The 27,667-nt window shown below is 41.9% G+C and overlaps 1 protein-coding gene across 1 annotated transcript in view; it reads left to right on the plus strand.

The window, feature by feature from the left end:
* The first annotated feature begins 7,517 nt into the window (after positions 1–7,517).
* The window catches only part of LOC106579066 (uncharacterized), a 52,990-nt gene continuing 32,840 nt past the window's right edge, over positions 7,518–27,667 (plus strand). The window contains exon 1 of the mRNA XM_045702598.2: positions 7,518–7,641. The gene's annotated coding sequence lies outside the window, so the exon portion shown is untranslated. The remainder of the gene's footprint in view (positions 7,642–27,667) is intronic.

Here is a 27,667-nt window from a genome sequence, read left to right on the forward strand (position 1 = left end):
ATGGTCCCAGCTGCCTTGAGATCATTGACAAGATCCTCCTGTGTAGTTCTGGGCTGATTCCTCACCGTTCTCATGATCATTGCAACTCCACGAGGTGAGATCTTGCATGGAGCCCCAGGCCGAGGGATATTGACAGTTCATTTGTGTTTCTTCCATTTGCGAATAATCGCACCAAATGTTGTCACCTTCTCACCAAGCTGCTTGGCGATGGTCTTGTAGCCCATTCCAGCCTTGTGTAGGTCTACAATCTTGTCAAGGACATCCTTGGAGAGCTCTTTGGTCTTGGCCATGGTGGAGAGTATGGAATCTGATTTATTGATTGCTTCTGTGGACAGGTGTCTTTTTTACAGGTAACAAGCTGTGGTTAGGAGCACTCCCTTTAAGAGTGTGCTCCTAATCTCAGCTCGTTACCTGTATAAAAGGCACCTGAGAGCCAGAAATCTTTCTGATTGAGAGGGGGTCAAATACTTATTTCCCTCATTAAAATGCAAATCAATTTATAACATTTCTGACATGCGTTTTTCTGGATATTTTTGTTGTTATTCTGTCTCTCACCGTTCAAATAAACCTACCATTAAAATTATAGACTGATCCTTTCTTTGTCAGTGGGCAAACGTACAAAATCAGCAGGGGATCAAATTCTTTTTTCCCCCACTGTAGGCATGGAATAATTGATGAGACAACCTGTATTTAAGAATATCTTAGGAAAATAACCCAAACTAAAGACAATTTTTTTAATTACCTTGCTTAAATCGATTTATGTTTTCTGACACATACCCCTTCCAGCAGGACAATAACCCTAAGCATACTGCTAAAGCAACACTTGAGTTGTTTAAGGGGAAACATTAAAATGTCTTGGAATGGCCTAGTCAAAGCCCAGACCTCAATCCAATTGAGAATCTGTGGTATGACAAAGTTTGCTGTACACCAGCGGAACCCATCCAATTTGAAGGAGCTGGAGCCGTTTTGCCTTGAAGAATGGGCAAAAATTCCAGTGGCTTGATGTGCCAAGCTTATAGAGACATACCCGAAGAGACTTGCAGCTGTAATTTCTGCAAAAGGTGGCTCTACAAAGTATTGACTTTTGTGGGGCTGAATAGTTATGCACACTCAAGTTTTCTGTTATATGTCTTACTTCTTGTTTGTTTCACAAGAAAAAATATTTTGCATCTTCAAAGTGTTAGGCATGTTGTGTAAATCAAATGATACAACCCCCGCAAAAAAATCTATTTTAATTCCAGGTTGTAAGGCAACAAAATATAAAAAATTCCAAGGGGGGTGAATACTTTCGCAAGCCACTGTATTTATGATGCAAGATTCTTTGTAGATCAGTCAGTCGGCAGTTACCTGCACTGTCGGCTGCAATGTTGAACAAGCTCACTATAACTCACTTGTTACAGTGGAGCAAAAAAGTATTTTGTCAGCCACCAATTGTGCAAGTTCTCCCACTTAAAAAGTTGAGAGAGACCTGTAATTTTCATCATAGGTACACGTCAACTATGACAGACAAAATGAGGAAAATAATCCAGAAAATCACATTGTAGGATTTTTAATGAATTTATTTGCAAATTATGGTGGAAAATAAGTATTTGGTCACCTACAAACAAGCAATATTTCTGGCTCTCACAGACCTGTAACAACTTCTTTAAGAGGCTCCTCTGTCCTCCACTCGTTACCTGTATTAATGGCACCTGTTTGAACTTGAACTCAGTATAAAAGACACCTGTCCACAACCTCAAACAGTCACACTCCAAACTCCACTATGGCCAAGACCAAAGAGCTGTCAAAGGACACCAGAAACAAAATTGTAGACCTGCACCAGGCTGGGAAGACTGAATCTGCAATAGGTAAGCAGCTTGGTTTGAAGAAATCAACTGTGGGAGCAATTATTAGGAAATGGAAGACATACAAGACCACTGATAATCTCCCTCGATCTGGGGCTCCACACAAGATCTCACCCCCGTGGGGTCAAAATGATCACAAGAACGGTGAGCAAAAATCCCAGAACCATACGGGGGGACCTAGTGAATGACCTGCAGAGAGCTGGGACCAAAGTAACAAAGCCTACCATCAGTAACACACTACGCCGCCAGGGACTCAAATCCTGCAGTGCCAGACGTGTCCCCCTGCTTAAGCCAGTACATGTCCAGGCCCGTCTGAAGTTTGCTAGAGAGCATTTGGATGATCCAGAACAGGATTGGGAGAATGTCAGATGAAACCAAAATATAACTTTTTGGTAAATACACAACTCGTCGTGTTTGGAGGACAAAGAATGCTGAGTTGCATCCAAAGAACACCATACCTACTGTGAAGCATGGGGGTGGAAACATCATGCATTGGGGCTGTTTTTCAGCAAAGGGACCAGGACGACTGATCCGTGTAAAGGAAAGAATGAATGGGGCCATGTATTGTGAGATTTTGAGTGAAAACCTCCTTCCATCAGCAAGGGCATTGAAGATGAAACGTGGCTGGGTCTTTCAGCATGACAATGATCCCAAACACACCGCCCGGGCAACGAAGGAGTGGCTTCGTAAGAAGCATTTAAAATCAAATCAAATCAAATCAAATGTATTTATATAGCCCTTCGTACATCAGCTGATATCTCAAAGTGCTGTACAGAAACCCAGCCTAAAACCCCAAACAGCAAGCAATGCATGTGAAAGAAGCACGGTGGCTAGGAAAAACTCCCTAGGAAAAACTCCCTAGAAAGGCCAAAAACCTAGGAAGAAACCTAGAGAGGAACCAGGCTATGAGGGGTGGCCAGTCCTCTTCTGGCTGTGCAGGGTGGATATTATAACAGAACATGGTCAAGATGTTAAAATGTTCATAAATGACCAGCATGGTCAAATAATAATAATCATAGTAGTTGTCGAGGGTGCAACAAGCACGTCCGGTGAACAGGTCAGGGTTCCATAGCCGCAGGCAGAACAGTTGAGACTGGAGCAGCAGCACGGCCAGGTGGACTGGGGACAGCAAGGAGTCATCATACCAGGTAGTCCTGAGGCATGGTCCTAGGGCTCAGGTCCTCCGAGAGAAAGACAGAAAAAGAGAAAGAGAGAATTAGAGAGAGCATATTTAAATTCACACAGGACACCGGATAAGACAAGAGAAATACTCCAGATGTAACAGACTGACCCTAGCCCCCCCCGACACATAAACTACTGCAGCATAAATACTGGAGGCTGAGACAGGAGGAATCAGAAGACACTGTGGCCCCATCCGATGATACCCCCGGACAGGGCCAAACAGGCAGGATATAACCCCACCCACTTTGCCAAAGCACAGCCCCCACACCACTAGAGGGATGTCTCCAACCACCAACTTACCGTCCTAAGACAAGGCCGAGTATAGCCCACAACGATCTCCGCCACGGCACAACCCAAGGGGGGGCGCCAACCCAGACAGGAAGACCACCTCAGTGACTCAACCCACTCAAGTGACGCACCCCTCCCATGGACGGCATGGAAGAACACCAGTAAGCCAGTGACTCAGCCCCTGTAAAAGGGTTAGAGGCAGAGAATCCCAGTGGAAAGAGGGGAACCGGCAAGGCAGAGACAGCAAGGGCGGTTCGTTGCTCCAGCCTTTCCGTTCACCTTCACACTCCTGGGCCAGACTATACTTAATCATAGGACCTACTGAAGAGATAAGTCTTCAGTAAAGACTTAAAGGTTGAGACTGAGTCTGCGTCTCTCACATTGGTAGGCAGACCATTCCATAAAAATGGAGCTCTATAGGAGAAAGCCCTACCTCCAGCCGTTTGCTTAGAAATTCTAGGGACAATTAGGAGGCCTGCGTCTTGTGACCGTAGCGTACGTGTAGGTATGTACGGCAGGACCAAATCGGAAAGATAGGTAGGAGCAAGCCCATGTAATGCTTTGTAGGTTAGCAGTAAAACCTTGAAATCAGCCCTTGCCTTAACAGGAAGCCAGTGTAGGGAGGCTAGCACTGGAGTAATATGATCAAATTTTTTGGTTCTAGTCAGGATTCTAGCAGCCGTATTTAGCACTAACTGAAGTTTGTTTAGTCCTTTATCCGGGTAGCCGGAAAGTAGAGCATTGCAGTAGTCCAGCCTAGAAGTAACAAAAGCATGGATTCATTTTTCTGCGTCATTTTTGGACAGAAAGTTTCTGATTTTTGCAATGTTACGTAGATGGAAAAAAGCTGTCCTTGAAACAGTCTTGATATGTTCTTCAAAAGAGAGATCAGGGTCCAGAGTAACGCCGAGGTCCTTCACAGTTTTATTTGAGACGACTGTACAACCATCCATTTCAAGGTCCTGGAGTGGCCTAGCCAGTCTCCAGATCTCAACCCCATAGAAAATCTTTGGAGGGAGTTGAAAGTCCGTGTTGCCCAGCGAAAGCGCCAAAACATTACTGCTCTAGAAGAGATCTGCATGGAGGAATGGGACAAAATATCAGCAACAGTGTGTGAAAACCTTGTGAAGACTTACAGAAAACGTTTGACCTGTGTCATTGCCAACAAAGGGTATATAACAAAGTATTGAGATAAACTTTTGTTATTGACGAAATACTTATTTTCCACCATAATTTGCAAATAAATTCATAAAAAATCCTACAATGTGATTTTCTGGATTTTTTGTTCTCATTTTGTCTGTCATAGTTGAAGTGTACCTATGATGAAAATTACAGGCCTCTCTCATCTTTTTAAGTGGGAGAACTTGCACAATTGGTGGCTCACTAAATACTTTTTTGCCCCACTGTATGTCTTTACATCACCTGCCATCAGATTGTTGGGAAGTTACTTATCCAATCGAACTCTGTGAGTATTTTTCAATGAAAGCTTCTGTAACATCAGATATTTACAGTGCGATATCCCTCCGAGCATTTTCCTTGGGCCGTTACTCTTCTCAATTTTTACAAATGATTTGCCACTTGTCTTACAAGAAGCTAAAATGACTATACATGTTGATGATTGCACACTATACATCAGCACCTACAGCCAGTGAACTCACTGAGACTCTTAGCAAGGAGTTACAGTCAATGTCAGAATGGGTGGTTAACAATAAACTGGTCTTAAATACATCTAAGCATTGTATTTGGTTCAAAGCATTCTCTTAGACCTCAACCTAAACACGAGTTGTGCATAAAGGGTGTGACCATTTATCAAGTTGAAGAAGCTGAACTCCTAGGAGTAACATTGGATTGTCAGTTATCATGGTTAAGTCATATTGACAAAGTTGTGGTGAAGATGGGGAAAGGTATGTCTGTTATAAAAAGATATTCTGCGTTTTTGACACAAAGATTAACTGTACTAGTTGTTCAGGCTTTGTTCTTGTCCCATCTTCATTACTGTCCGGTAGTATGGCCAGGTGCAGCAAAGAAAGATCTAGCAAAGCTGTAGCTGGCTCAAAACAAAGCAGCACGCCTTACCCATAAGTGCACAGACAAAACGAACATTAACAACATGCATGAGTCTTTCATGGTTGAGGGTTGAGGAGAAATTGATTACTTCTCTTCTAGTCTTTTTAAGAAACATTTCTGTGTTGAAAATGCCAAACCACTAATCTATTTGCATACACCTCAAACAGACATACATACCCCACCAGACACGCCACTGTGGATTTCTTCACGGTACCCAAACCAAAAACAGATTTAATGCGTCGCTCAGTTATGTATAGAGTCATGTCATCGTGAAATGACATCTGTCCTCAGTTGCAACACTCACTACCGAGTTCCAAACTGCCTCTGGAAGCAACGTCAGCACAAGAACTGTTCGTCTGGAGCTTCATGAAATGGGTTTCCATGGCCAAGCAGCCGCACACAAGCCTAAGATCACAATGCGCAATGCCAAGCGTCGACTGGAGTGGTGTAAAGCTCACCGCCATTGGACTACGGAGCAGTGGAAACGCGTTCGCTGGAGTGATGAATCACGCTTCACCATCTGGCAGTCCGACAGACAAATCTGGGTTTGGCGGATGCCAGGAGAATGCTACCTACCCAAATGCATAGTGCTACTGTAAAGTTTGGAGCAGGAAGAATAATGGTCTGGGGCTTATTTTCATGGTTCGAACTAGGCCCCTTTGTTCCAGTGAAAGGAAATCTTAAAGCTACATCATACAATTATATTCTAGACAATTCTGTGCTTCTAACTTTGTGGCAACAGTTTGGGAAGGCCCTTTCCTGTTTCAGCATGACACTCATTAATGCTCTAGTGGCTGAATGGAAGCAAGTCCCCGCAGCAATGTTCCAACATCTAGTGGAAAACCTTCCCAGAAAAGTGGAGGCTGTTATAGCAGCAAAGGGGACCAACTCCATATTAATGCCCATGATTTTGGAATGAGATGTTTGATGAGCAGGTGTCCACAAACTTTTTCATTCATTTCATTTTCATCAAAAACAACTTTATATCTAAGGTGCCTTTGAATTGACAGCCTGCACATGCGCAGTTTGGCTCGAGATGACCGTTAGACTCAATGACGTGATTCAGCACATGAGTTTAGCTCATAGAATTAGGAATTAGAATACTAGAAAGGGCATGAACCTTCTTATGATGTGATAAAGCGCAGCCATTTTGGTCAGGTCCATGGTTTGCCAGTGCTGTGATAAGATATTGTGTAAAATAATGATTTTGAAGAATTTATCTGCACTGTATGTTTGCTAGCTAACTAGCCAGACAGTTTTAGAGGAATGATTCCATAAATGGTTTAAAATGAACTGCCAATATGTCTACATTCCATTCAAACAATGCAGTCAATCCACAGCCATAGACTGACTGAAATCAGTTGATGATAGGACTTAGACAAGTTGTAAATGCAACAAGTTCGGATATTGTGTCATATAATAGCACTCACAGCTTTCCAAGAAAACAAAAAAATTGAGATCGGATTACATATATATTACATGAAATGTGTATAAAACCTGTATGGTATTTATAATTCTATGACAATATTTTAGGTATTATACAATTTGTGATATATCAAATGTCTTACTTTTATTTTCCTGCATAAGTAAAATCAGGATTACGCCTCTAGTGCCATTCATTCCAATTAGACTGGTTTGGATTTCTCCCTGACCAATCAATTTTCACCACATTCTGGAAGTTTGAGGGTTTTTTACATTTCCCTTCTAGTAATTGAATAGAATATCTATGGTTTAGCTAGCCAATTTCGCCATGACATCACCTACAAGCCTGATCAGGGATTTTTATTAGACAAGCAGTTCCTGCCTATCTTCATTCTGTACTGTTTTTGCTTTAGCCCTATGCTTTTGCCCTAACACTCAAACGTGCCCATTGGTTCACCCTAACATAAAACTCACAATATACATTTGTTTCAACATAACTCATCCTATTATCTATACTGTGTTTATTCTGCAAAACATTTATTACAAGGTACCTTTTATAGATGTTGTAGTACGTGATAATAATCATATGTCCCCTCAATTTGGCACCTCATTGTTTTTGCCTCTAAAATTGCGTCATGGGTCATGACATCTCCATGAGCGGAGGGGGTTAAAATGATGTTGGTTGCTAAGCAACGATGTTAGTTGACACCTCGATTCAAATGACTGCCTGGAGGAGAGGCGAGAGCTAGCAAAGAAAACATATGTTGGTGTTCAAATACAACATAACACAAGAGTCAATCAGAAAAAAAGAAACAAGGATTACTCAAAAAAGGATAAGGTGAGATGATTCCGTTTTGGGTTTTGCCTTTTTTATTGATCCAAAGTGTGTTGGTTTGATCATGACAGCCAGCCAGGGCAAGTGTATTGCCAACTAGCTAGCTAGCTAGATTAATTTAGCTAGCTAGTTAGCTAGTAAAGGTATACCCAGCGATGTGAAGTGGGTGCACAAAGGAAACAGCATAGTGGGTCAATTACCGCAACAACTAAGAGCGTTGAAACTTCTCTACCAAACTTCTCTGCTGTGTTGGTCCTGTTGCTACCACGGTGGAACAGCGTGAAGCAACCCGTGCACATGCTGTTGCCGCATTAAAAACAACCGGGAACTCCGGAAATCTCTTCCTCAGGAAAAAGCTAGTTCAGACTGGGAAAAATCGTTTAGAACAGTCATCCAACTTTGACCTATTTTTTCCCCCGAGTTCCCAGTTGTCATGAAAGCACCATTAGTGAGGTCATTGAACTATAAAATAACTGGAGACAACGTCCAAGATGGCCAACCGTTATTTTCAATGTAACCGTATCTGCCATTTTCGAGATCTGGGTTTACTTGGATAATTAATGGAAAAATATGTTTTTATTGTCACATTCACCGGATAGATGCAGTGAAATGGGTTGTTTTACAGGGTCAGCCATAGTAGTATGGCGTTACTGGAGCAAATTAGGGTTAAGTGTCTTGCTCAAGGCCACATCGACAGACTTTTCGCGTTGTCTGCTCCGGGATTCTTTATACAACTACGGAAGTTACACATAAATCGAAATGTTGAGTCATTTCGGGGAGCATTTTAACTAACCCTAGCCTAACCAATGTCCTAACCTTAACCTAATGTTTCTAACATGCTACGTTAATTATCCTAACCTGCTGCGTAAGTTCTCCTAACCTGCCTTCGAAAATGCAATCCTGATCCATATAGGTTAAATTGGGTTTATTTGATCTGTGTTTTCATAGTTTGCGTAGTTCCTTACACTTCGATCACACCGACAGCGTCATTGTATTTTGGTACACCAGATTACATTCATTTCCAATGAAACGCTCTGTTTGCCTTGCAACATTGCGTTGCAGAGCGTACGGTGTGGTGCATACCTTGGATTTATCAAACGTATGCGTCAGACTGTATGCGTAGACAGCTTGGCAGAAATGGTATAAGAAGGTGAATGTTGAACCGTTGTTGCATACATAGCCAGATGATGCTGCGTACCATTTTGCACAATAACACTGTCGGTGTGTTCGAAGCGTTACTCATGATGATTCATTTGTGTGTGCCCCTTTTTAAGAGTGTACCGCAATCCGCTGCCAGAAAGAAGCTAGAGTAAAATACGTCTTGATTTTTTACCGGTTTGAGCTAGAGACAAGCGATTTTCTGCATTGTAAAGGTGCAACCACTGAGACAAAGCCATGCTCCGTTTGTTTCTATGACAGAGCCTCATCAGACTTGCTTCTGCTAGTGGTTCTCCCAACAAAGTAAAATGATACAAATGACTTTGCTCTTGATGCACTCCTCTCAAATGATACAAATGAAACAACAGTCTGAGCACACTGGATGATAAGATACAGATGTAACCCTTTGCCATTCAATGTATTATCTGAGAGGCACTGGTGCTCCAAGTCAAAATTCCACGTGCATTCCACAGGTCATGTTTATAAGTGAGTGTTCCATAAAATGATCACGATTAGGAAAAGAGTTGAGAGTTTTTCAAGGCATACCAGTCCTCCCGTATCTCCAAAGGGGTCTAGGGTGTATGGCTTAAGGTTCAATTAGGGACTGGGATAGAGGATAAATAATAACATACTCCAGCTAAGTGTATTATGTCATTGATTGTCCATTTACATTTTTCACACAATCGCCACTGAACATTTGAGTCTGAAAACCATGATCTGAGAGCACTATGTGGACAATCAAAATATGTGAGAGATCAACTTGTGAATATCATCTCTATCGTGAAAGGTTCTAGAAAGCTCAGAACTAGTGTTGACCATTATAAGTACATCAGATTCTTAAGTAGAGGGGCAGCACTCAATATAGATTTTTCAAAGTTACTTGATGTTTTTTTGTATTCATTGAGGCAACAAAAAGATTGTCAGTCTGATATTGTTTCTCCACAGTGTTCTTATCCTGGGTGTGACCAAAGGTCAGGTTGTATTGTACAAACCTGCAGTTTTACAGAAACCACAATTATATACAATAATGTTGTGATCAGTGAGAAAACACAAACAACTAAATTATTGCCATTACAGTTAATCAAGTCATTCCCTTTTCACTGCCAAATACATAAGATCAGTTATTTGACAATAGTGATTCCTGTGTGAAAGAAATGCATAAATTATTTGTAGTCTCCCAGCAGTAGTTGGGATACCATGAGGATGAGGTGTTTCTGTGATTATGCAGCCAAAGAGTTGCGCACTTGCCAGAAATGGACTCGCCAGTGCAGCTGGACCGGTGAACAAACAGCATTAAACACTTAAACCGCCCGCATACATAGGTTTGGCTGGTGCCTAGCAGAACTCGGCTAGGTGAATGAGTGTGCTTGCATACTCCCTTAAAATAAAAACAAAAAAAAGGGGAAAGGAGCGATATTACACTGGACAGTAGAGGACGATGAGCTGGTAATAGCCATCTTTGGGCAAAGAAGGAGGCGACAAAAGACCCAAACAAGGAATGACATAAATGACATAAAACATCCAGGTTTTTAACAATTAAGTGTATAGTTAAATAGTTTCAAAATGCTAACTCCTCCGCTCAGATTCAAGGTGGGTGATGTGCGGTGTGACCATTTTAATCTGAACAAACCAAGTAAACAGAATCAAGCCTTTAGACCAGGGGTTTAAAACTCATTCCGTAGAGGGCCTAGTTTCTGCAGGTTTTTGGTTTCTCCTTTCAATTAAAACCCAGCCAACCAGGTTTGGGGAGTACCTTACTAATTAATCAGTAACCTTAATTCATCAATCAAGTACAACGGAGGAACAAAAAGCCGCAGACACTGTGCCCTCCGTGGAACGAGTTTGACACCTGCTTTAGATGTTAATGTTAATTATCCTTCATTATATTTGTCAAACATGACTGGCGTTTTGGCCTATATTTATGTACTTAAAAGTCTCAAAGTTTGGCTACATTTTCATGTCAGCATCATTTTAGACATGAGGCTGTAGCCGATATGTATATCACCTACACTTTGACATGTAGGCTTTTTGAAAATGTATGTACATGAAAAATAGATTTGAATATTATTCCAATGTTGTCCTATCTGATCCAATTCTAATCGGAGTAATTGTTTGATATTATTTTTTGTGCTTTTTTTTACTTGTCCATTCGGACAACTTAAATCTATATTCTTCTTGTCCGACTATTTATTTTAGTTGAGCGGACAAGAGGACAAGCGTAAATGACGAGTCGTGAACCTCAAACATGAGATGGTCAGAGATGTAGGGTTGTCTGGTCTGCACTGCCTGCTATGTAAAGGTATGCCACTGGTTGAAGGACCGACCACAAGCGCATTGGTGGTGCATCGGCACAGGGTGGGAACAGTGGAGGAAAGAAACATAAATATTATTGTGCATTGGGGATATCATTACACAGATCAAGACACAGTCTGCCATGTAACAAAGTAACTGAGTCGAGGCAGATTGAGTGAGTATTGAGAATAGCATGGAGTGTAATTGTGAAGCTCAGTTGTTATTAGATAGAACGTCATGGCCCCGCCCCCTGTGGGGAAACCTCCTGTGGTTAGCTAGGTGACCCCATTGGCTCACAAAATGTCAACTTTTGCAAACGCAATTTTCTTATTGTCTGCTTGATTTTGTAAATTACAAAACAACATTTAAGAAAATTACAACATGTCTAAAGATTACTTTTCAACATTGCCAGCTTCCGAGCATTCTCACTACTTAGAAAAATGTGACTGACTGGCTCGATTCGGTCTTATGTAGCAAAATTGGTGTTTTACATTGGATTATAGTAGGGATTTAGAGCTAGAAAATGGTATATCATACACTGCAGTTGAGGAACAATGGGAAAGTCATTCTGCTTTGAAAGTTGATAAACTTGTAACACCACTTTTGAGAAAATGGCCCTTGAATGTTTCGGTACACCTGCTGGAGAACTCATTCTTTGTGTATACCCATTCAGCATTGTTCATACCATCTTAAGCTTTAGCCCCACCCATCTCTTTAAGGATTCACATGTGAGGCCATGTGCTAAATAGAGTGAGTACTTTATTTTACTAAACATCCAAAGTTTTCAAGACTAAAGGCTGGTTGTCTATCGACATGTCTATACAGTTGTCACAGTGACATCATGAACATTCTATTGTCGCAGACATCAAACTTGCCGTTTTGTCGTTATGAAAAAGTATAAACACAAAAACGACAGGCTGCATGACATCAACAGCCTGGTGATCCAAAATAGCATAACTGGTGTATTTTAACCGGAATATTAAGCTAGCCATGACCAACACCACAAACAAACAGACTATACAGCTACAACAAGTGAGTTGAATTACAAACCGACTATACTAAACAAGTTAAATTTCTTACATGTGCCTACTTGGACACCAGGTCCCCACATTTCACACTCTCCCACACCTAAAAGCCTGAAGCCCTGAAGCCACAGGGCTCAAGTTCAGAACTAAAAGACAGATGTCATTGTCTTCTCTTTACAGCAATAGCCATTTCCTTTCCAAACTATGTTTTCCTGCAATGAAATTGGGGGTTGAGGAGAGATATTAAAATATATGACTATTTTCTATTAGTTTACAATTCTAGACTTGGCGAACGGGAAATGGGAACAATATCAAATTAGGAAGATGGCATTTTCTCGCCCTTGGCTTGCAGGCCTGCTCCTGCTAATGTAAAAAATGTAGGCTTACAAATTTGTCCACTAGTTTAGCGCTTTTCTCTGCAATGGCTCGCATAGTTTTCCATGGTCCTGAAAACATTTATTTTTGTGCTCAGTTTTATTAGCCACAATATTGTCTTTACTAATTTCTCTCTCACTCTCACTCTCTCTTACACACAAAAACCCATTATAATTATGCACTAGCCTACGAAGAAATGTGCACGCTGTTCACAACAGGCTTTTTTGCAGGTTTTTTTGCTAACAGACATGAGTAAAATTAACTTAAGGTGTCTGCATGCATCCCAGCTGAAACAGTTCTGAACAGTATGTTTATATATTATGACAACGTTTTGTGACGTTTTTGTTCGTTTTGGTTTTCGGCAAGGGTTTTTTCGGGTTGTTTGTGCACACCATATTTTTTCTGGAGGCAAGTTGGAGTAGGCAGCTGAAATCTACGCCCCTTGTTGGTGATTGGTCAACAGTAGCGATTCTTCTTCGGTGATAGTTAACGGCAGTTGGCATCCAATATGTTGCATTACCGCCCCCAACTGAATTATAGTATAAATCCATTACACTTTATTATACAAAATGGGACAGGGGAACCCCCCCCAATTATATAGAGTACCAGTCAAAAGGCTGGACACACCTATTCATTCAAGGGATTTTCTTTATTTGTACTATTTTCTACATTGTAGAATAATAGTGAAGACATAAACTATGAAATAACACATACGGAATCATGTAGTAACCAAAAAAGTGTTAAACAAATCAAAATATATTTTATATTTGAGATTCTTCAAAGTAACCACCCTTTGCTTTGATGACAGCTTTGCACACTCTTGGGTAAAAGACCAAGTCCATATTATGACGAGAACAGCTCAAATAAGCAAAGAGAAACGACAGTCCATCATTACTTTAAGACATGAAGGTCAGTCAATCCGGAATATTTCAAGATCTTAGAAACTTTCTTCAAGTGCAGTCGCAAAAACCATCAAGCGCTGTGATGAAACTGGCCCTTATGAGGACCGCCACAGGAATGGAAGACCCAGAGTTACCTCGGCTGCAGAGGATAAGTTCATTAGAGTTACCAGCCTTAGAAATTGCAGCCCAAATAAATGCTTCACCCTCATTCAAGTAATAGACACATCTCAACATCAACTGTTCTGAGGAGACAGCGTGAATCAGGCCTTCATGGTCGAATTGCTGCAAAGAAACCACTACTAAAAGAGCACCAATAAGGAGAAGAGACTTGCTTGGGCCAAGAAACACGAGCAATGGACATTAGACCGATGGACATCTGTCCTTTGGTCTGATAAGTCCAAATGTGAGATTTTTGGTTCCAACCGCTGTGTCTTTGTGAGATGCAGACGCAGGAGGATCTCCGCATGTGTGGTTCCCATTGTGAAGCATGAAGGAGGAGGTGTGATGGTGTACTTTGCTGGTGGACACTGTCAGTGATTTATTTACAATTCAAGGCACACGTAACCAGCATGGCTACCAAAGCATTCTGCAGCAATATGCCATCCCATCTGGTTTGCGCTTAGCGGGACTATCATTTGTTTTTCAACAGGACAATGACCCAACGGAGCTCCATGCTGTGTAAAGGTTATTTTACTAAGAAGGAGAGTGATGGAGTGCTGCATCAGATGACCTGGCCTCCACAATCAGTTGGACCACAGAGTGAAGGAATGGCAGCCAACAAGTGCTCAGCATATGTGGGAACACCTTCAAGACTGTTGAAAAAGCATTCCAGGTGAAGTTGGTTGAGAGAATGCGAAGAGTGTGCAAAGCTGTCATCAAGGCAAAGGGTGGCTACTTTAAAGACTCTAAAATGTAAAATATATTTTTATTTGTTTAACACTTCTTTAGTTACTACATGAATACATGTAGCAAATAGTTATAATAAAGAAAAACCCTTGAATGAGTAGGTGTGTCCAAATTTTGGACTGGTAAAATAAGTATTCAGACCCCTTGACTTTTTCCACATTTTGTTACGTTACAGCCTTATTCTAAAAGGGATTACATTGTGTTTTCCCCCTCAATTTACACACAATACCCCATAATGACAAAGCAAAAACAGGTTCAGATTTCTTTGCAAATTTGTAAAAATAAATAAATAAATATATATTTTTTTAAATGGGGTCCTCCCGAGTGATGCAGCGGTTTAAGGCACTGCAGTGCTAGAGGCATCACTACAGACCCGAATTTGATCCCGGGCTGTATCACAACCAGCCGTGATCGGGAGTCCCATAGGGCGGTGCACAATTGGCCCAGCGTCGTCTGGGTTAGGCAAAGGTTTGGCCGGGGGGGGGGGGCTTTACTTTGTTCATCGTGCTCTAGCGACTCTTTCTGGCGGGCCGGGCGCCTGCAGGCTGACCTCGGTCGTCAGGTGAACGGTGTTTCCTCCGACACATTGGTGCGCCTGGCTTCCGGGTTAAGTGGGCGTTGTGTCAAGAAGCAGTGCAGCTTGGGTGGGTTGTGTATTGGAGGACGCACCCCTCTCCCAAGTCCATACGGGAGTTGCAGCGATGGGACAGGACTGTAACTACCAATTGGATACCACAAAATTGGGAAGAAAAAGTGGTTATAAGGGCACAAGGCAAGACCCAGGTGCAGACATAAGAGGCAGATGGTTAGAGTCTTTGTTGTTTGTTTAATCCAGAAGGAGTAGGCAAGAGAATGGTCGTGGACAGGCACAAGGTCAAAACCAGATTCTGTGTCCAAGAGGTAAAGAGTGGCAGACAGGCTCGATGTCAGGGCAGGCGGAAGGGTCAGGCAGGCGGGTACGGAGTCCAGAAAAAACAGGCAAGGGTCAAAACCGGGAAGACTAGAAAAAGAGAATAGAAAACAGGAGCACGGGGAAAACATGCTGGTTGACTTGAAAACGTACAAGACGAACTGGCACAGAGAGACAGGAAACACAGGGATAAATTCACTTGGGAAAATAAGCGACACCTGGAGGAGGTGGAGACAATCACAAGAACAGGTGAAACAGATCAGGGCGTGACAGGGGTAAAATAATCAAAAGAAAATTTAAAATATAAAGAAAATAGCTGTGCAGCGACACTCCCCATCCAACCTGACAGCGCTTGAGATGATCTGCAGAGAAGAATGGGAGAAACTCCTCAAATACAGGTGTCCCAAGCTTGTAGCGTCATACCCAAGAAGACTCAAGGCTGTAATAACAGCCAAAGGTGCTTCAACAAAAAAACGATTTAATCCATTTTAGAATAAGGCTGTAATGTAACAAAATGTGGAAAAAGTCAAGGTGTCTGAATACTTTCTGAATGCACTGTATATATAAAATATACATCTATTTTCAATTACCCTACCAACTAACCCTATACTCATTGAAACTCATGACCTTATTCCATTACTTTACATTTTTTACCCCTTTTTCTCCCCAATTTCGTGATATCTAATTGGTAGTTACAGTCTTGTCCCATCGCTGCAACTCCCGTACGGACTCGGGAGAGGTGAAGGTCGAGAGCCGTGCATCCTCCGAAACACTACCCCGCTAAGCCGCACTGCTTCTTGACACAATGCTCGTTTAACCCGGAAGCCAGCCGCACCAATGTGTCGGAGAAAACACAATACACCTGGCGACCATGTCAGCGTGCATTGCGCCCGGCCCACCACGCCACAGCAGTCGCTAGAGCGCGATGGAACAAGGACAACCTGGCCGGCAAAACCCTTTCCTAACCCGGATGACGCTGGGCCAGTTGTGCGCCGCCTCATGGGTACCCCGGTCGCGACACAGCCTGGGATCGAACCAGGATCTGTAGTGACACAGCTAGCACTGCGATGCAGTGCCTTAGAGCACTGCGTCACTCGGGAGGCCCTTATTCCATTACTTTAACACAGTCTGATCCTAACCCAGGCCAACGACCTTAGAGGACGGGATACTACCACTCAACACACACTCTTACCTAACTCTTCTGAAGTCAAATCTCGTACCCCCATGTACTTCTCTGCAGCTGCCACCACAACATCTACTTTCTGTGACTTACGTTCCATCTCTCCGATACAGTTAATAACCATTGCTATGAACGCTAAGAAGCCAACCTTACTGAAACATATTGGCCTATCCCTCGGTTCTGGCACAGATCTACTATTCACAGGGATCCTCTCAGATTCCCCCACCCTTGATCCACCCTCTACTTTCTTCAATGCCTTAGCATATGATACCATCTGCACTACTCTGAACCTGGCCACCTTAACCTGCCTCTCTCGCACAACAGTAGGGATTCTTCAATAAAGTGTTTGTCATTCAACGAGAAGCTAATCATTTTCATGCACATTTTTTTCACTTGAAAAATACTACACCAAACATCTTAGTTTGCAGCAAAAACGTCAAAATGAATGACAGATTTCCAGAGTTATCTTAGATTAATTCTGACTACTTTGAGGAAGTGTATACTGGCTACGGCATCTCAAAATGGACAAACAATACTATTGCTGCATTTTTTCTTGTGTTTCAAGCAAAGGTCTTTTAAGGGAGTGTGTGAGCACACGTTCGTTTCGCGTAGCCGACTTTGGCTAGGCACCAGCCTAACTGAAGCATGCTGATGCCTTTAGGCTGCAATGATACTGTTACTGAATCTTGTCCTGTGCTTAGGCTACTAAACACTTTAGGAATTGGATTTTGTTAGCCTGCATAGATGCATGCAATGTTTTGAGGTGATCAGTCAGCACCCCCTACTTAAAATAGCTTCCTGCAGCTTTGCCTTGTATGCAACCATCTAATCTAGGCCTACGAAAAGGGAAGACACAAATTGTACAATATGACTGACGTCTATCTAACCTGGAGGACGGAATTATTGTCGAAAGACAAAATTTCAAGTGGCACCAATGATAAAGAGTGAATATGTGACTTGTATTTTTTTTTTTTACATTGGATGAAAGTAGAGACTCAGAGCTACAAAATATCATACACTGCATTTTTGAGGAACAATGGGAAAGTATTTCTGCTTTGAAAGTTGATAAACTTGTAAACTCACTTTTGAGAAAAGGGCCTTTGGATGTTTTGGTACCTACTGGAGAGCTCTTCTTTGTTCACACCCTCTTAAGCCAGCCCCACCCATCTCTTTAAGGCTTGACATTTGAGGTCATGTGCTAAACAGTGAGTAAGATTTTATTTATTTCTGTATAGACAGGAGTAATTATATAATTTTGGAAATTTAATTCAATTTACTTTGAATTAAATTGCCTATTTGACGTGCCGCCCTGCCCTGCCTCTTCTCTCCCCCTTTTTGGTGAATATCAAGTGATCTGAAGCAGTGCTCGCAATAGTCTTCCACTTCTATTTTCTATTAATCTACAATTCTAAACTTGGCGAAAAGAAAATGGGAACAATATCAGAATGGAACATGGAATATTGGGCCTGCTCCTGCCTATGTCAGCCCACTAGTCTAACAGGCAACACTATGTTGGGCGTGGCGCAGCGAGTGCCGGCTGCGTTTTCCACACACTGAATCGAGGTGAGCGCAATGGACAGAATAGATGTCCATTTGTGCTCAGTTTTAATAGGCACAGTCAGGGCCGGCTCTAGCCTTTTGGGGGCCCTAAGCGAGATTTGGTTCCCCCCACCTCGTGGGCAAAACATTTTAGTGCCCCCCCCCCCCCCCCCCTCTTGACAGTGGAGAGAATTCTGCAATTCTACACATTTGCCATGACTTTTGCCATTTGCCATGACTTATGCCACAAAAAAATTGATGACAAAGTTATTTCTTTTACAACAACTTTGTTGTCAAAGTTGGGAGAGAATGTTTGTTTTCCCCAATTTCTGGGCGTGGTCGAGGAAAATTGCTTCTTATGACGTGGATAGAGAGGAATTCCTTCTGATGACTTGAATATCCACGAAGAGTTTAGTGGAATTTGTGGTTTGCCTTCAAAATAAAATCACGCTCTAGCGACTCCTACTGGCGGATGGGTGCCTGCAGGTTGACCCCGGTAGCCAGTTGAACAGTGTTTCCTCCGACACATTGGTGCGGCTGGCTTCCGGGTTAAGCTGGCGGGTGTTAAGGAGCACGGTTAGATGGGCCATGTTTCGGAGGACGCATGGCTCCACCTTCGCCTTTCCCGAGCGCGTTGGGGAGTTGCAGCGATAAGACAAGATCGAAAATTGGGGAGAAAAAGGGGGTAAAAAAAACATAAAAGTCCCTCATTGAAGTGATGCAAACGGATACAAATAGTGGAATCATGCCATATTTGGACTGGATAATGTTAAACTAGATTGGAATGTTGATACATAATTACATTTTTCTCATGAAATCCCACTGGATGGACTGAATGATTGCATTGGGGGCATACATACATGCACTGTGTACAGACTTACCTATGGATTGTGCACCCATGAAACAGGGTATCAGCCTACTCAGTGACACCCACAGAACACAACTATGTAGAGTTTATACAAATATTAGCATCTTAGCTCATATTGCAGGAATTTGACTGTGGGAAATCACCTTCCCAGTCAGCCTATTGTGCATATTGAATATTTGAATTGCACTGTACAGCCTGACTAATGGACTGTGCATCAGGGTGCGAATTATACCATGACATTCGGGGGGGGGGTCTCAATTTTTCTCAAGGGACCTCCTATGTGTACATCAGTGGAGGCTGCTGAGAGGAGGACGGCTCATAATAATGGCTGGAACGGAGCAAATGGAATGGCATCAAACACATGGAAACCATGTATTTGGTGTATTTGATACCATTCCACCTATTCCGCTCCAGACATTACCACGAGCCTGTCCTTCCCAATGATGGTGCGACCAACCTCCTGTGGTGTACATTATGGGCCTAATAGTAAAGACATGGCATTTAACGGTAAATGTTTTTTAATTACCTTTTCATTTGGCATGAACACAACAAGTCATGATTGTACAATATTCCATGCCGTTCTGGGTGCTGGGTCACTCGTCTGTTCTACACATGCCTACATTTGCATATCCTCCTTTCAGAACCTGGCTGAACTTGTTTAGTTGAGCAGCGCATTTTCCCCCTTGCACACCTTTCCTTTTGTTGTTTCCTTACCGATAATAATTTTGTACATCTGTGCGTTCATGCAGCAGTAAGTACTTCATCATAATGCATATTTCCTTTTTTTGTAATTGTGTTATGTTGTTTCTACTTTAGCACACAGAGTTGAGTTATTTTCCATTGCCAGCTAATTGATTTGCACGTGGCGGCCTCATGCCCAGTAATTGATATATGTATAGAGAATGTGTAGACAGTGTTTTTTAAATTATAACCTCAGACACACGAGACACTGTTAAATTCTATCCACTAGTTCTTTAGCTATAATATGCATGCTAGTGACGACGGAGAATTGCTATCTTGTACTGCTAGCCTCCTTTGAAGTTGCAGTCATGGCCTTTTGGCCTGTTTATTGTATAGCTCTGCCCTGCACCCTTGTGGAGCTTTCCAGTTACTGTTTCCTATGTAAATCATTGGTGCATTTTTATCTGTCAGTGTCAATGTTACTTATTTACTGTTGTAACAGTTTATTATGTTACCACTGTGATATTGTATTATTGCTTGTATCCTGATATTGTACCAATATTGCATACTAATTACTTTTTATTTATGATGTACTTTCAGAAAACACACACACACATTTAGAACCTCGCTGTGAATATAATTGCCATTAAACATCATAACTGGAACTGGAGTTGCTGACATCTTTCTTACCGAAGATTGATTCCAACTTTCGTATGACAAGCAACATTTAGTGAACGTACATTCTGAATGTTCAATATACATCGTAGGTTAATTGGTGAGCTAATGTGGCTATTTTCACAGTGGTTTCAGAGTGATGCAATAGAGCTAAGTTGCTAATATTTTTGTAAACTCTACATAGTTGTTTTCTGTGGGTGTCACTGAGTTGGCTGATACCCCATTTCATGGGTGCACAATCCATAGGTTAGGCTGAACAGTGCAATTAGAATATTCAATACACACAATAGGCTGACTGGGAAGGTGATTTCCAAGTCCTTCAATAAGAGCTAAGACGATAATATTTGTGGAAACTCTTGAGAATTATTTTCTATGGGTGTCACTGAGTTGGAAGATACCCTGTTTCATGGGTGCACAATCCATATAAGTATGCCCCAATACAATTATGCAGTCTAATACAGCCACAGTATCATTTCAGTAGTTAATTATTGTATTTAATCTGAAATTATTTATCTAGTCCAAATATGGCATGATTCAAATCAAACTTTATTTGTCACATGCACCGAATACAACAAGTGTAGACCTTACCGTGAAACGCTTACTTATAAGCCCTTAACCAACAGTCAACAGTGGAGTTCAAGAAGAAGAAAATATTTACCAAGTAGACTAAAATAAAAAGTAATAATAAAAAGTAACGCAATAAGAATAACATAGCGAGGCTATATAGAGGGGGCACCGGTACCGAGTCGGTGTGCGGGGGTAGAGGCTAGTTGAGGTAATTGTAGGTGGGGGCGAAGTGACTATGCATAGGTAACAAGCAAACAGTGAGTAGCAGCAGTTTACAAAAGGGAGGGGGAGGGGGGGGGGGTCAATGTAAATTGATTCATGCGATTTCATGAATTGTTCAGCAGTCTTATGGCTTGGGGGTAGAAGCTGTTGGGGAGCCTTTTGGTCCTAGAGTTGGCGCTCCAGTACCACTTGCCGTGTGGTAGCAGAAAAAACAGTCTATAACTTGGGTGACTGGAGTCTCTGATTATTTTATGGACTTTCCTCTGACACCGCTTATAGGTCCTCGATGGCAGGGATCTTGGCCCCAGTGATGTACTGGTCCGTTCCCACTCCCCACCGTAGCGCCTTAGCGCCTCAGATGCCGAGCAGTTGCCATACCAGGTGGTGATGCAACCAGTCAGGATGCTCTCGATGGTGCAGCTGTAGGACCTTTTGAGGATATGTGGACCCATGCCAAGATTCCACTATTTGTATCCGTCTGCATCACTTTCAATGAGGGACTTTTATTTTGAAGACGAACCGCAAATTCCACTATTGTGGCCAATCGTTATTGTGGCTAGCTTCACATATGTACCTAAGGGCGTACCCGGGCCACGTTCAGCAGAAGGACAGACACAACGTTGGCCAACGTTCAGACATAAGTGTATTATGTAGAACAAACATGCCTCTCTGATTGAAATCATGTCAGTTCTATTCATGGAGTGTTCTATCTGCAACTTTCCCCAAAACATTTTTGTACTGAACATGCTCAGCCCAGGCAAACCCACTGAGCTATTCGAACCCGCTCTGCCCATCACTTATCTGTCCGGAAAGCCTCCTCAAATGAAAACATGTTGTGGCCGACCCCGCCCTGTTCCTTATGCCGCTGTGGGGGACTTCTCAGAAGATTGAATGACTGCTAGTAGTGACTGCTTTACACATAGTAGCCCCAAAACAATTGTATTTGATGTATCAGGCTAATAAAAATAGTCACCAGACAGAAGCATAACTGGATTCAATCCCTATAGCTGTTATTGTAGTGATGTCGAGACGCTTGCTGGGGGTTGAGGTAAAGGGTCCTTCCTTCATAAAGCTAATCATGAAATAAATAATCTAATTGGGATCTCTGTAATCAAAATGTCCAATCAATTTCCATGTCCATAGTTTTAATCAAAGTTATATCTAGAATTTCCAAGATAGGCTACAAGTGGTATGACTTTATGTCAAATGTAAGCTACTGAATTGAATTTGAACAAGGCTATTAGCTGGCTAATTTACCTACAATACAGAGAGCATAAAATTATAAGTATTCAAAGTACAGAAACTAACACAGTTGGTCAGAATATAAAAATTGTCACTTCCCCCAAAGTCGGTCCCTCTCCTTGTTCGGGCGGCGTTCGGCGTCACCGGCCTTCTAGCCATCGCCGATCCACTTTTCACTTTTCTATTACAACAATCAAAATGTGAACATTTCAACTATGCATGTCTTTCCAGGTTCTGGTAAACTTAGCTACAGATTGTTACACCAGATAATATAATTGAATACATTTTTGGTATCCATTACTGGGAGTTACAGGTTAGGTACTGTTTGGCGTGGGCAATTCCACAGTAATGGAATTACACTTTGACTACGTTTTTTCACTTTAAAATGTATGCCAAACTAAATTTTAAATGTATGCCAAACAAAAAAATATTGATTTCAAAGTTTATCAAACCATTACAACTCTATGCACTAGGACTACTTTTAACAATTTATTCAGAAATATGTACAAAAACTAATTTAGTGGAAGAACTGTGCAGATGCAGACTTTGGTAACGGAATTACGATAAAATCTCTCTCAGGTTTTTATGTGACAGCGTTTTTCCAAAAACTCTGAAATATCTGCTCCGAATTAAGATTCAAACATGTCTGCAGAAAGAATGGGATGTCAGTGTCAGCTATGACATGGCACCTTGAGATTGAATAAATCTCTTTTGGTTATTGAACTACAGTAAGTGAAGTGGATTTACACCTGGTAACGTAATTAAGGTAATGCATAATTATGGATATGAATGTCATTCACAAGTTTGGACATCACAGCAGAGCACAGTAGAGTACAATACAGTACACTAGAGTTCAGTACAGCAGTGGTTCCCAAACTCAGTACAGCAGAGTCCCCGTAGAACTAAAAGCCAATTTATGCTTGATCCAAAAATGTGGTCGGAGGCTCCAAATGGAGAGTGTGGCGCATTTGCGGAGCCTCCAGAGGCATGCAGAGGCTAAATTGAGCTATATAACGCATAGTCGTACGCCGCCCTAAATGTTTTAACAATGCGGAGGGTTCCATATAGCTATGCATTGACATGGTTGGTTGACGGTAGGTGGGGGCAAGAGGTCCTGTATAAACACAAACTCACTTCCTTGACAACTTCCTTCACAACCACTCTGCGCTGCTCCATGAAGCGCAAAAGGTATGAATGCCCTGACTTCTGCAGAGGCCATATCACTATAAATGCTGCATGGCCAATGCAGACATCGGATTAACCATGCAGCGCCTTTTACTCTTTCTTAAAAATTGTAATAGTAAGGACTTCCGGTGACCTTTTGGCAGAGAAGCCCGTGTAGTTCCGAGTACAGTCTCAAAAGTCCAAAATCCGTTATAAATTCCTGACAACTGGCCTCTGAACCTTCAAGATGCTTAATAACATGGACATACGCGACTAAGGACACTCAACTAAGGCACAAGGAACTGTTCGCTGCTCTGGCACCCCTATGGTGGAACAAGCTCCCTCACGACGCCAGGACAGCGGAGTCAATCACCACCTTCCGGAGACACCTGAAACCCCACCTCTTTAAGGAATACCTAGGATAGGATAAAGTAATCCTTCTACCCCCCCCCCCCCCCCCCCAAAAGACTTAGATGCACTATTGTAAAGTGGTTGTTCCACTGGATATCATAAGGTGAATGCACCAATTTGTAAGTCGCTCTGGATAAGAGCGTCTGCTAAATGACTTAAATGTAAATGTTAAAAGCGTCCCAAACAAAGAAAGACACCGAGCCAACTAAGACCAGAGAGGATACATCCAACTCCGCCGTATTGAAGGCTCTGAATCAACAACAAACTTTGATGCTGGCAAATGTCAAACAAGCAGTTAAGGAATCCCTAGAGGAACTGCTTTCGGGAGAAATTAAATAACTTAAGGATATGGTGGAAGCCTTAAACACGTCTATCTTAAAACTCAAACGATATTTCCAGCCAATCTGTCACATGCAAGTCTCTGGAGCGAAATGCAGGTTAGCGCCAGGGCTGCTACAGACGACATAGCCACTTGCCGAGATGCATCCACACTGAGCAAAAAGGTAGAGTTGCCGCTTTCAAGGAGCGGAACTCTAACCCAGACGCTTATAAGATATCCCGCTTTGCCCTCTGACGAACCATCAAAAAGGAACAGGAAAAGCGTCAATACAGGACTAATGTTGAATCCTACTACACCGGCTCTGACGCTCATCGGATGTGGCAGGGCTTGCAAACTATTACGGACAACAAAGGGAAGCACATGGTGGAAGCCTTAAACACGTCTATCTTAAAACTCAAACGATATTTCCAGCCAATCTGTCACATGCAAGTCTCTGGAGCGAAATGCAGGTTAGCGCCAGGGCTGCTACAGACGACAAAGCCACTTGCCGAGATGCAATGAAACAACTGCGGGAGAAAATGACGTTGCTTGAAGACAGAGAGAGGTGACTGCACATACGTCTGGTGGGCCTGGAAGAAACCGCAGAGTGTTCTGACCCAAAAGGTTTTCTTCAGAGAATCTACCAAAATGGATACCGTTACTACAAGGGAGGAAGATTGAAATTCAACAGGCACACCGAATCTACAGTGGCAATAATAACCATGGCTGTCCCCGCACTATTACTGGTCTTTCCAAATAAAATCCTTGCGAGTATGGTCCAATGATTCTATTTCAGCTTCTTGGAGAGGCAGAGAGGAAGCACTTGTTGCACCGCATAGACTTACAGATCTAGTTTTTTTTCTCGGTATTGTCGTGTCTTTGGGGTACCATTAAACTGAAGACATGTTTATCAATTAACTCCCTGTAATTATTATCACGCGATCAAACTGATTCATCGTTTAATTGTAATTAACTAGGAGATCGGGGCACCAAGGAAAATAGTCAGATTACAAAGTTATAATTTTCCTAATATAACTTTCCTATATTATAGCATTATATATTATATTCTATTATAGTATAGGCCGATTATCTTCTGGTTTAAATGGTGTATTTTACCTCGCGTCCAGTCTCATTCCAAACGTCGTAAATTGTTGTATCTGCACGAACCCAGTCTTTACTAAGAGTCATCCATACATCAATTGTCTTAAAATCATTTATTTACTAAACTAATTAATTCACAGAAAGTATACAAACAGTAATTATCATCACAAAGAATTGGTAGAGTAATGTGCCCTAGTGGTCAAAACAGGCATGGCTGGTGTCTTGTTGAACAATGGGTCATAAATGGCAGCTGAGAAGGTACACAGAGTTCATTAATATTAACAATTGACAATTGAATGCTCACTCATTCGGGAACAATTGCAATCAATATATATTTACGCTCAGTGTGTCGTCGGGATCCTTGTTGGAGCGTCGTTCGGTTGGAGAGTTTTGTCCGCGTTCTCTCTCTCTCTCTCTCTCTCTCTCTCTCTCTCTCTCTCAGTCTCGGTTAGAATGGATCTTTCAAAGCGACATTCATTAATGTCGTCATAGAATGGATGTTTCGTTGGTCTTCGTGTTCAATGATATAATTTACTTAGCTGCAGACTAATAATTAATATCAAAGACTTGTTCTTATTCTGTCAGTATCAATAGTCTAAAAGTTAACCACGTGGTATAGTTCACTTTCAGTAGAGTACTTGGATGGTCAAACCTATTGGCCAACTCGCAATGGAGTGGAGGCCGGGGTCTGGAGAAATGTAAATCAGGGTATAGTTTTATAGTGACCATAGGACAGGCTTGTCAAATGACGCCTGGTCCTGTCTGTGTCCCTGGGGGCGTGCCGATGACTGAGTTAAAACCTCTTACATCTAGACGTTCCGCTAGCGGAACACCTGCTCCAATATCCAATGATAGGCTTGGCGCGAATTACAAATTCCTCAAAAATACAAAAACTTCAGTTTTTCAAACATATGACTATTTCACAGCATTTTAAAGACAAGACTCTCCTTTATCTAACCACACTGTCCGATTTCAAAAAGGCTTTACAGCGAAAGCAAAACATTAGATTATGTCAGCAGAGTACCAAGCCAGAAATAATCAGACACCCATTTTTCAAGCTAGCATATAATGTCACAAAAACCCAGAAGACAGCTAAATGCAGCACTAACCTTTGATAATCTTCATCAGATGACACACCTAGGACATTATGTTATACAATACATGCATGTTTTGTTCAATCAAGTTCATATTTATATCAAAAAACAGCTTTTTACATTAGCATGTGACGTTCAGAACTAGCATACCCCCCGCAAACTTCCGGAGGAATTTGCTAATAATTTACTAAATTACTCACGATAAACGTTCACAAAAAGCATAACAATTATTTTAAGAATTATAGATACAGAACTCCTCTATGCACTCGATATGTCCGATTTTAAAATAGCTTTTTGGTGAAAGCACATTTTGCAATATTCTAAGTACATAGCCCAGCCATCACGGGCTAGCTATTTAGACACCCGGCAAGTTTAGCACTCACCAATATCAGATTTACTATTATAAAAGTTTGATTACCTTTTGTTGTCTTCGTCAGAATGCACTCCCAGGACTGCCACTTCAATAACAAATGTTGGTTTGGTCCAAAATAATCCATCGTTATATCCGAATAGCGGCGTTTTGTTCGTGCGTCCCAGACACTATCCGAAATGGTAAATAAGGGTCGTGCGCATGGCGCAATTCGTGACCAAAAAAATGTCTAAATATTCCATTACCGTACTTCGAAGCATGTCAACCGCTGTTTAAAACCAATTTTTATGCCATTTATCTCGTAGAAAAGCGATAATATTCCGACCGGGAATCTCCTTTTCGGCAAACAGAGGAAAAAATCACAAAGACGGGGGCGGCCAGGTCACGCGCCTAAGCCCACAGTCCCTTGATCGGCCACTTGAGAAAGGCGATAATGTGTTTCAGCCTGGGGCTGGGATGACGACATTCAGGTTTTTCCCGGGCTCTGAGCGCCCATGGACGACGTAGGAAGTGTCACGTTAGAGCAGAGATCCTTTGTAAAAGATAGAGATGGCAAAGAAGTTCCAGAAATGGTCAGACAGGCCACTTCCTGTAAAGGAATCTCTCAGGTTTTGACCTGCCATTTGAGTTCTGTTATACTCACAGACACCATTCAAACAGTTTTAGAAACTTTAGGGTGTTTTCTATCCATATATAATAAGTATATGCATATTCTAGTTACTGGGTAGGATTAGTAACCAGATTAAATCGGGTACGTTTTTTATCCAGCCGTGAAAATACTGCCCCCTAGCCATAAGAGGTTAAGCTTGGTACAGAAATATAATTCTATCACATTAACATCAGTACATAGCATCTCAATGTATTACAAATAGCTCTATCCTTATTAATACATTCTATACAACCATGTGGTGCAAGTCTCATCGCTGAGGCTATTATATAAACCGTTTTATGGTAATATGGCTATATTGTCTCTTCTGAGTATCACAAAATTGTACCAAGCGGACTAGTTCGTAGCTGGATTCTTCACC

This window comes from Salmo salar, chromosome 19 (assembly GCF_965601325.2).
Source record: "Salmo salar chromosome 19, fSalSal1, whole genome shotgun sequence".
NCBI classification, from domain to species: domain Eukaryota; kingdom Metazoa; phylum Chordata; class Actinopteri; order Salmoniformes; family Salmonidae; genus Salmo; species Salmo salar.